The sequence below is a fragment of the Dendrobates tinctorius genome, unplaced genomic scaffold (assembly GCF_039654945.1).
Source record: "Dendrobates tinctorius isolate UK_male_01 unplaced genomic scaffold, ASM3965494v1 ptg000022l, whole genome shotgun sequence".
In the NCBI taxonomy this organism is placed as follows: domain Eukaryota; kingdom Metazoa; phylum Chordata; class Amphibia; order Anura; family Dendrobatidae; genus Dendrobates; species Dendrobates tinctorius.
The window spans coordinates 10,267,747-10,276,599 of NW_027361690.1; the positions used below are offsets into that span (position 1 = coordinate 10,267,747).

Sequence of the window (8,853 nt, forward strand, 5' to 3'; positions counted from 1 at the left end):
GTTACATACCATGTGGTGTGCGGATGTTATCAGTTTGCTATGGCAGGGACAAAAATAAAATAAAAAAAGGGTTTGTGATGCCAGAGTGCACTTTATTAATCTCTGTTTCCTGGAAGTGTGATGTAATGTGGTGCACTCCAAATAGTTCAGAAAACAGGGAGGTGTCGTAGCTGTTTTTGTCCTGACCAAGCGTCAGATCTTTCCAGATCACCAGTGAGGCCGGATTGAGAGGTTTTGTCGCCCTTCTGATGACAAGCGCTTGGAGACAAAGGACTCAACACACACGGGTCGTGGTCAAATCACTTTATCTGACGTAATGAAATATAAGACATGTTTTTATACCATTTACAACAATATGTGACTCTGGAGCTCATTTGGCCCCCACCATCACCTCAGGGTCGTACGTACCTTGTTTACAATATACCCAGAACACGTTGTTGAGAACAAATATGATAACAAGTATAGTTTCCTTGAAGACAGAGACTACTAGTCTACATAAGAATAATTCTAGCAATAATAAGGCAAAAGGCAATTGAAGTCTTAAAGGCATTTAAAGGGATATAAAAGCAAACCATTAACTCTTCTATATCAATTTCCCCCTTTTGTAAATGGTATAACCTTTGCCACAGGGTCAGGTGATGTCCACAAAGGAGCTACTCTCTCATGGGTCTAGTACCCATAAGGGGGCTTCCTACCTGCTTCACCCATCCACCCTCAGTGTGGACACTCACCTTCCCCATCAGCAATGGCTACCTGGGGTCTATGATACACTACAGAAGGTTCAGCCTTAGATTCTTTTTTTATGCATACATTATTCAGTAGCTTAAGTAATACATATATTAGTGCTTTTACGGCTACATAAAGCAATAAGCAAACCAACAAAATTTGCATACAAGTCTATATAATGCCAAAAATCCATCCTACTAAGCCATTAAACCAATTTACTGGATTTAGGAAAGAGAATGTGTTACCTTACCAGGAGTCTCTGTTTGCACTGTGTTGTTTTAACCATTGGTCTCTAAGTTCACCTACGTTGTCCATACTGGCCTTGATCTGGAGATTGCCAGCAGGGTCGATATAATTACAACAGGTGGGACCAATTATTTGACACATTCCTCCTTCTTTTGCTGTCAGGTAATCTAGTACTATAGTATGTTGGTTAGTAACTATGATTAATTGTCTCTGTATTGTATTAGTCTCATTTAGAACTTCAAGAATCTGGAAAATCTGATCGTCCAGGTAGTCGGTACCTTCCACTAATTTATCCCACAGTTGTGTTATGAAGGGGTATATTAGCATACTACTGAATATTTTGTTATCCCCATCTCTACTAGATGCGGCCTACCATTTGGCTGGGGCTTATTGTCTGCAGCCCTTCTATACAAAGTGTGAATTGGGACTGCTGCTGTGTCTATTTTACTATGAGGAACTATGAAAGTGGCTGGTGTCAGTTTAGCAAGAGTGCAGACCCCTCTTATGTCTGGGCTCACCCACCTGTAGGCACGATGTCCGCAAACCAAGAATACTCCTTCAGGGAGAACACAAACGTGACCAGGGGTCTGTATACATTGGTATAAACTCAAAAGTCCTGACCTACTGCAGGCTTATGGGCACACCAAGTATTATTCATTGGTTTTCCCCTTATACCAGATGTACATTTACCCCTTTCTTTCCTTATTATTTTACCCGTAGATGCTCTACAGCCTTCAATACCATCCTGGTACATCGTCTTATTAACCTGTGTTTGATCATGAGTGTAATTATTGTCCTCACCACAGGTGTCTGCTCCAGTGTGTTGAAGACTGAACCACCGTCCATCATTGGGAATAGGGTCTGAGTGAGGGATCTCAGTCCTCCTCCTGGCGACCATATTTCCGACATCTGAATCATATTCCCGCCACCACATTTGTACCTTTAGGCCGCGTTATATTAAACTGAAACCAGGGATTAGCGGCCCATTCGACTATAGCCAATGAGGCAGATATATCACGGGGCACACCTAGGTTGAGTCCAAGTCTCATTGTGTATGCAGTGTGGGGTTAATACCTCCCATGTCTCCAGAGGTAAGGCTAAGAACGGCATAGTCCTCACGGATACAGGGCTGTGTGTACAGATCCAACAGTCTTTCGGTTTCTGTCCTTCCATGTCCTTTATAAGAAGAGCATGATGCCGAACAAGTTTGTTGTCCCAATCAGCATTTAAGAGTTTGTCCTGTGTCTCTGTAGAGTGCAGTAACCCTGTCACTGCCAGCAAGGTGATGAGGAGAACAGTCATTCTGCTGTTGACAGGACCTTCTTGCAGTGAAAGGCGTGGATCCAGGTGGACTTTCCCTCAAGTTTTACTGAAGTGGATGTGGTCAGCTGGACGTGGAAGGGGCCGTCAAATCGTGGGTCCCGGATCCTTCTCACGTGTCTGCGTATAACCACCCAATCACCTGGATTCAGCTGATGCACATCTGCACTGGCATTAGGATCTGGAATGTATGAGAACACATGTTTATGCACCACATTAAGTCTTTCCTGCAAGGCCTGGACGTAGGCTGTCATAGCACCGTGTTGCATTTGTAGCACCTGTGGGAAGTACAGACCAGTCTTTGGTGCACTACCAAACAGGACTTCAAAGGGAGACAAGCCTGTGTTTCTATTTGGAGTGTGTCTGACTGAAAAGAGTGCAAGAGGCAAGCACTCCACCCAGCTCTTTCCTGTGTCTGCCATGGCCTTTTGAATTTTCAGTTTGTGTCCCATTTAGTCTTTCCACTTTCCCACTACCTTGTGGCCTATATGGTGTATGAAATGCTTGCTGTACACCCGGGGCTTGCATGACTTCCCTCATTATTTCTCCCGTGAAGTGTGCACCCCTATCTGTTTCTGTGGTTTCTGGGACACCATACCTGCAGATCAGTTCTTTCATCAGTTTGTCTGTAGTCATTTTAGCATTTGCACGTTCTACCGGATAGGCTTCCGGCCAACCAGAGAAGAGATCTACACATACTGGGATATTTGCATACACTCCTACCTTGGTAGCTGTATGTCGTCAATCTGCCGTCTCTGAAACGGGTAGAGAGGCCTAGGTGTCGCTTTCTTAGGGACTTTTACTGTTTTACCTGGGTTGTGCTGTGCACAGATGAGGCATGATTGTACAAGTTTCGCGGCTGCGTAACTGAAACCAGGAGCGATCCAGAAGGCATCTACCATGGCACACATGTGACTTTTTGAGGTGTGATTGGGGCCATGTGCTGCTTGCGCCATGATTGGGAACAGGGACTTTGGTGGGCACATTTTATCCTTATTCTCCCATACTCCATTTGAGTTCAGCTCAGCTCCCAGTCTCCCCCGGTGTACCTTCTCTGTTTGGGCAGCCTTTTACTGGAGGGATTTCAGGACATCTAGACCCAATGTGGCTGGAATACGCTGACTCCCTGCCACCGTCCACTGCTCTCTCTAGGCCGCCTTGTGCTATTTTAGCAGCCTCGTTCGCCCTTCTATTGCCCTCTACCTCCACGGAGTCACCTTTGTGTGTGCTTTTACCTTGACAATGCCAACCTGGACTGGTAACATCAATGCCTCCATCAATTGTTTCACCAGCTCTGCATTTTTAATGGGCTTCGAATCTGTGAAAATATTAGCGACTTTACCTGCAGCGGCTCTACACGCCTCAGTGAGTGCCTTCAACTCTGCCTCCTGGGCCGACATGTGAGGAGAGAGTGGTTCCGCTCGGATTACCTCATGTGAGGATACTACTGCATATCCACTGTAGAATCGTCCATCCTGGTGGTATCTGAAAAAAGAAACTCAAAGTCTGCATTAGGAACAGGTTTTTCATGAATGTGTGCAAACCCAACTGTCTCCTGACTCATCAGTTCTATGCAGACAAGTTCATGCGTCATGTCAAAGTATCCTTCCTCACTTGCTAATACGGTCACCAATTCCCCCTTTTCTGAATCCACAGGCAGGAGGGTGGCTGGATTCAGAACATTACATCTTTTGAGGGGTGACATACTCAGGAATTAGTAGAGCACACTCAAGTCGGAGCTGTCTGGCCATAGACAGATGTTTTGGTTGAACTTGTAGGAGTATGGCATAGATGTCATGTGGGGAATAGATTGTCAAAAGAAACTTCAGTGTGATCTCACATGCCTTTCCTAGTAGTGCGGCTGCTCCTACCGCACAGACACAATCAATTTTGTGTGAGGTCCCGGGTCACTAAACCTAGGAAGATGCATAGATGCTTAGGTGACCTGGGTAGAGGGAGATCTTGAATTGCCTGTTTCCTGTCAGGTGTCTGGTACCTTCGGCAATATAATGTCCCAACAAATGTCACCTTTTGTTTGTAATACTGTAATTTGTCACGTGAGACCTTGCAACCCTTAGGGTCATCCACGTACTGTAATAGTACAATCAGCGGATGAGGTGATTGCCACTACTCAAGGATCCCTGCCATCGCTGCTGAATAGATGGCAGGGGGTTTCTTTCCCCCTTTTGTGGGTGGACTGTCCAACAATATTGTTCACCTCTATGAGTAAAGGAGAAAGATACTGACAGTCTGTGTGCAGGGGTACAGAGAAAAATGCACCTGCTAAATCAATGACTGTGAAACATTTTGACATTACTGGGATCTGTGACAATATTGTGTGTGTGTGTTAGGGACGATTGAGGTCACACTCACTGTATCATCATTAATAGCCCTTAAGTCATGAACCTTTCTGTAAGTGTCAGCAAACCCTTGAGTTCCTTTTTTTTTTTTTTTCTCTTTTTTCCTAATGGGATACAAAGTGGTGTCACAGGGGGAAGATCTTTGCAGTCCAAAGGGGGGGTTTCTTTGCACCAGAACCCCTGCCTTAACATACTCTCTAATATCTCTGCTCGGGGCAATTGATTTGGCTATTGATATTGCTAGGCTCAAGGGGTATTGCTTTAAACAAGGGGGAGTGGTTCCTTCTTTCATTTTAATCATGACAGGGGGAATGGGCAACTGACCCACATCCGTTTTTCCCCTTGCCCAAACAGTGTCTGGCACCTGTCCCATTTCCTCATCCTCAGGCATTTTGGTGTCAGGTGTTAGTTTCACCGCTTTTGTCATATACACCATTGCCGCAATCTTACACAAATGTTTATCTGAGAGGGGACTTGTGACTGTAATACCCTCAGGAGAGTACTGTCTGGTGGCCTGGATCGCACTCAGCACATCTGCTCCCAGTAAATTCATAGGGGTATTGTCACTAACAATAAGTTTTGTAAGTACCACAATTCCAGCACCTCACTGTTTCTAGGTCCCTTGGTACCTTACTACGTCTCCACTGTTTTCCTTGTGCTCCAGCATACATGACAGGTCGTTTTATTGTCCTTGTTTGCTCAATTTCTTTAGCTACCTTAAGGAGGTCTTTCGGATCTACATGTCTCCATTCAGGTCTGGCTGTCTGTACTGCGTCTCGCAAGTCTTTGTTCATACCGTAAATGAATGTATTCACCAGTATTCTAACATCAAGTGGGTTTATGCAAATGTACCCCATGTCTGCCCATTTCAGCTGTAACCGTCCAAAGTACATCTCTACACTCTCTCCTCTTTGCTGTGTCACGTTAATCAGGAGTACAGACTGCTCTGATTGTTCCACTGTAGCCCATTGTCTTAGTGACTCACAGTATGTCTCCCCAGACAGTGCAGATTTATCATCCATGCCCCAAGCCTGATTTTTTGTCACATCTGTGTGTGTCTTAATTATATGTCCTAGTGCGTCACCTGCCTTTAAACTCACCAACCTCTCTAGGTCTGCCCAGGTACACTTATATGTCTGCTGTATTTCCTGTATGTGTCTGTAAAATGGGAATGGTTGGTCTTCAGGGTCAGGCAACTGTTTCAACAAAGCTAGCTGGTCAGAGGGGCTCCAGGGATAATACACCTGCATCTTTCTTATTCTAGTCGCACTGATGGTGTTGGTTGTCTGATGTCTACTGTCAGCTTACTCCTCAAAGGTCAATGTCCCCACTACCCACTCTATTATGTCAGCTTCTTATGTCACTACATATGATCTTGTCTGGACAGGATTTAGCGCAACTCACTTAGGTCAGTAGCACAGGTCACACAAGTAGCTATTCAGTCTGGGTTTGTCTGAGTCTGATCACAGTGTTTACAAGTCCATCTGTTTTGTCTGAGTCTCTGGTTACTCTTTGTCAATCAAAACATTCATAATACACCTTCCACACTGCTGCACATTCATTCTCAAGCATCATTTATTCACTTGCTATTTTCTTCCCTTGTCTGTGCCTTTTTGTACATCCAAACATTCACACTCTGGTATTTTTGCCTTTTTTTTTTTTTTAAATTGGTCCAACCTGTATTACTGCTTCCTTTCTTCTCTGTCTTTTTCAATTTGCATAGCTCTCTTGGATCTCATTGGGGGCACCGACGGTACACAGAAAAAGTTGCCATGGCTTCAACCTTTTTCTGCCGACAGCTCACTTTTCTTCTGAAATGCCCTCCCAGTGTGCCTGGACTTCTGTCTTACAGGCCACACTTAGCAAGTCAGAGAGAGCCTGCCAAGGTGTAGCGGGAAGGCTCCTTGCCTCTCACCCGGTAGACCTACAGGATGTAGCGGGAAGGCTCTCTGCCTCTCACCCGCTAGATCAGCTGGCTAGAATAGGATCAGGCCTGCATCCTTCCAGCCCAGCTCCATGGATTGTTGTGGGAAGGCTATTTCAACCTTAGACAGCTCACCTTTCTTCTGAAATGCCCTCCCAGTGTGCCTGGACCTCTGTCTTACAGGCCACACTTAGCAAGTCAGAGTGAGCCTGCCAAGGTATATCCAGAGGGCTCCTCACCCTCGCCTCTCACCCACAACAATAAAACCTGCTGACTAAAGTAAGAAGTCCCAGGTGTGATAGGACTCTAACCCACTTTATCAGCCGTACAGTCGGCTACCTCCTCTGTTGATACACAATTTGCTATACAAATCAATCACACAACTAGAAGCAGGTTCAAACACATTAATGACCAAACAATCACTTGCAATTTCCTTCTAAATTAGGCACCATATTTTACTTTTAACTTCCAACTTCAATTAAGTACTGTTGCTTTAAAATGCACAAATCTTTCAGCGCGTACAAAATTGGAACGATACAGAGAATTTTGAGCACAGCTCACACTCAGCAGAGATAAGAGCGAAGGGAGAAAAAAAACCGCGCAGCGGTATCATTCCCCCCTCCCATCAGAATGCAGCGTTCTTCACTGAATTCTGTAGCTCTTTAGAGTTATCAAAATCAATTTCTACAAAGAAACTCAAAATCACGGGATTTCACTGTAAGAGCAGATGACTGTATAATGAGATTAACTGAGTCTTGCCCCTTTTATGGCCAAATGCATTCAGGAAACTTTACAATGTAATGCCACATATAACACAAGCTATATCATTACTCAATTCATTCAGTCTCAGATGTAGATTTGAAATATCTATAACGCATCTGTCCGGGATTCCACCACAACTAGAAAGGTAACAAATCTCTTGACACAAAAATGATGTGTGATGATTCATTTATACGTGCTCATTCACGGATTTTTTTTTTTTTTTTTTTCAATTACTCATCTCTCATCTTATTCAGAGGTTCTCATAGACATACATACAAGGATTCACACAGCCTGCCTATCTTGCACTTTGGATTTGATTGACACTTTAACCTACAGCAGTGTCCACTGACACTCCGAGAACACCAAAGCCAACTTCTTAAACAACAAGAAACATTGAAAACCAGAGCAACCAAAAAACCACAGTCCTATACAAAATACAGCCTCATATGATTTACTGCCAATCCAAAACAACAACCACTGCACAGAGTCTATCCCAGACTTTGTGCTACACAGTACACCAGTACACAACCAGTTAGTATATTAGTATATTGCCAGAACAGTTTAACAGATAATACAGATGACAATTATTATCTTATTACTCTATTATTCAACTCTCATACAGACATACTCACCCCTCACTGGTGATGTGGGTTCTTTTGAACCGTGCTGTTACAGTCTTACCCAGAGGTATGTGGACATCCTTAGAGAGGTTGCAGATGCAGAATCAATGTAAGAATAAATGTTCTCACCTGCTGCAGCCTGGATTCTGCATTTTCAACCTCCCAGGAAGCTCCCACATACGGATTCCGAATAGACTGGTTTCCACGGTCCCCGTCGGGCGCCAAACTGTCGTAGCTGTTTTTGTCCTGACCAAGCGTCAGATCTTTCCAGATCACCAGTGAGGCCGGATTGAGAGGTTTTGTCGCCCTTCTGATGACAAGCGCTTGGAGACAAAGGACTCAACACACACGGGTCGTGGTCAAATCACTTTATCTGACGTAATGAAATATAAGACATGTTTTTATACCATTTACAACAATATGTGACTCTGGAGCTCATTTGGCCCCCACCATCACCTCAGGGTCGTACGTACCTTGTTTACAATATACCCAGAACACGTTGTTGAGAACAAATATGATAACAAGTATAGTTTCCTTGAAGACAGAGACTACTAGTCTACATAAGAATAATTCTAGCAATAATAAGGCAAAAGGCAATTGAAGTCTTAAAGGCATTTAAAGGGATATAAAAGCAAACCAGAGGGGCTATTGATAACCTTTACTTGTTGCACAAATACACAGGTACATCCAGATAAACTATGGTTTTGCAGAGATTCAATTTCAGGGAAGCAATCACAAGTACTTTGTGGTATAGTCATGCAGATATAACAATGGTGTAGTGATTCCTGAGTCTCAACTTCTGCTTATATGCAGAGTCCAGATCACTCAGCTATCTGAAGCTGAGGCTGTGGTTTCTCTTTTACAGGTGTTCTGGCTGTGTCGTACCTGCTCCTTC

At 44.1% G+C, this 8,853-nt stretch overlaps 1 long non-coding RNA gene across 1 annotated transcript; it reads right to left on the reverse strand.

The window, feature by feature from the left end:
- Positions 1 to 288: 288 nt before the first annotated feature.
- Positions 289 to 8,573, reverse strand: LOC141084045 (uncharacterized). Its single transcript, XR_012230914.1, has 2 exons — positions 7,971 to 8,573; positions 289 to 2,473 (listed from the first exon to the last, which is right to left on the reverse strand). It is a non-coding gene; the product is annotated as an uncharacterized lncRNA (long non-coding RNA).
- Positions 8,574 to 8,853: the final 280 nt, after the last annotated feature.